Here is a 2187-nt window from a genome sequence, read left to right on the forward strand (position 1 = left end):
GTTTACGTACTGGTTTCTTGAGGGTGGAAATGAGTGGACGAGAGCTGTTTCTTGGGCTGCTCTTCTCCACGGGCAGCGCGCGATTGTTGAAGTGGCGTTGGTAGGAGGTGCCCTCATTACCCAGCTGACAGATGGGGTCTGTGAGTTGCAGGAGCCAGAGGTCCTTCGCTCCTCGGCCTTCAGCCTCTACGCCGCCCTGGCCTCCTCCGCCTCAGGGAAGAGATCATTCTTCGCCAGGGAAGTGGCGGAAACCTGGGTCAGCCTTCTCTTGCACCTCCGGGATCCTGACCCTGAAGTCTCCAATGTAAGAGCCCCCACATCTCATTTGCAAAGCCGTAGCAAGCCGTAGAAAGGCATAGAAAGCTGCCTGGCGAACTGCTGCAGCCAGTGCCCTCCCTGCCCGGAGACTGCGTCTGGGGCAGCCCCCTCTGCTGGGGGGGTGAGCTGAGCAGAGCTCAGCTGGACAAGCTTCCTGGCAAGGACCCCACCCGCTCCCACAGGGGAGGAACGACGTGGCTCGACTCTCTTTTTCAGGTGTGCAGGACCGCTCTCTATCTCTGCGCTCCGTTTTTGGGGCCAGAGCGGGTGCAGGAGACCATCATCACCTCCATCGGTCTGAGCGCAGCCGAGCTGCAGTACGAGGTTTGCCACTGCCTGGTGAGTGAGCTGTGCCCTGGGGAGAGGTTGCGGCCGCAGGGCCCTTCCCCAGAACCGAGAGGGGAGCATGAGGTGACATGCCACGGGTGGGCAGGGTGCGAGCCGGGTAGCTGGTGCAGAGGCACGGCCACCCCTTCTGGACACCTGCGCTCTCTCTCTCGCTCCCTCTTTTCTCTCCCTTTCCCCTTGTGGCCCACCCAGCCAACCGGCCGTGGGTCAGCAGAGGGGTCTTTTTGGCCAGAGAAGAAATTGTGCCTCTCTGCTTGCCCCTAGGTCAGAGATGCCCCTGCTGTGCTGGAGAGGCTCCGCAGCATCGCCAGGAGCCGCCACCTCGAGAACGGGCAGGCGCTGCACTCTGCCACCATTGCAGTCCTAGGTGAGAGTCAGGGCTGGGGCCCGATGCTGTGCTCCTCCCTGCCAAGATGGCCACGGTGGCCTGCGCTTTCCCCATCTGCCCAGGGAGGCCAGGGCTGGGGCCGGCCTTAGGAGGGCTGCCACAGAGGGGTTTGCCGAGGGCTCAGTGCGAGCGTAGGAGAAGGGCTGCAGAGCGGGTGCCGGTGGGGAGGCTGGACCCCGCACGAGGCGACGCTCAGCTCTGGCGGCTGCTATGTCGCGACTGTAAAGTTCTGATCTTTCTAGCCTTCCCCTCCAGCTCCCCAAGCACGTCCCAGGTGTAGGGGAGGGCCACAAGCCAGGGCTGTGGGGCAGTGCCTTGACACTCACCTCTTTGTCCCATGCCTTAGGAGACATCCTGGAAAAAGCAAGAGGCCTTAGCGGCTCTTGCCGGCAGCAGGAGTGAGGCTCCTATTCTCAGGTAGGTTTGAGCAGAGCCGAGCTCTGGCTCTGCTGGTCAGGGAGGAGCTTGGAGGCCTGGCAGCAAAAGGCCTGGCTCGGAGCAGGAGAGGAGCACCCAGCAAGGGCAGCTCCTCATCGCCCCTCCCGTGTCACTGCAGCTTCCTATTGCCCGCGGCCAGAGGCAGACAAGATTTTCTGCGACTGTGACAGTGACCACTGCGAGCCGGGGGTACTTATGGCAATAAACCTCCTTTGACCGCCACGCCGATGGAGAGTGATCTTTCTTTCCTAGAGGCAGGGTGGCCGTGCCAGGGCTGTGCCAAGGCCTGAGGGGATGCACCCACAGGTGCTGAGGGAGCTGGCTGATGTGACCACAAGGCTGCTCTCAGTGACCCTTGAAATGTTGCAGCAACGGGGGAAGGCTCCTGAGGACTGGGAGAAAGCAAATGTGGCTCCTGTCTTCAGGAAGGGCCAGAAAGAAGATCCAGGGTGGCACAAGCTGGTTGGCCTCACTTCAGTCCTTTGGGACATGGGGGACCACAGGGGTTTGTTCACTTTGGGTTTAGGTAGTGTTGTGACACCATCTCCCATAACACCCTCACTGAGGAGGTGGCAAAGGTCGAGTCCGATAAGAGGCTGTGGAGGGAGACTGAAAACGTTCCCGTGGATGCCCAGAGGGCTGCAATTTGTGGCACAAAACCCCGTGAGAGGATCGCTCACTAGCGGTGTGCCAAG

The 2187-nt window shown here is 61.3% G+C and overlaps 1 long non-coding RNA gene across 1 annotated transcript; it reads left to right on the plus strand.

The window, feature by feature from the left end:
* The first annotated feature begins 930 nt into the window (after positions 1–930).
* LOC142051307 (uncharacterized) lies at positions 931–1713 on the plus strand. The gene is made up of 3 exons (XR_012658406.1): positions 931–1033; positions 1401–1471; positions 1611–1713. It is a non-coding gene; the product is annotated as an uncharacterized LOC142051307 (long non-coding RNA).
* Positions 1714–2187: the final 474 nt, after the last annotated feature.

The sequence above is a fragment of the Phalacrocorax aristotelis genome, unplaced genomic scaffold (assembly GCF_949628215.1).
Source record: "Phalacrocorax aristotelis unplaced genomic scaffold, bGulAri2.1 scaffold_88, whole genome shotgun sequence".
Taxonomy (NCBI): Eukaryota; Metazoa; Chordata; class Aves; order Suliformes; family Phalacrocoracidae; genus Phalacrocorax; species Phalacrocorax aristotelis.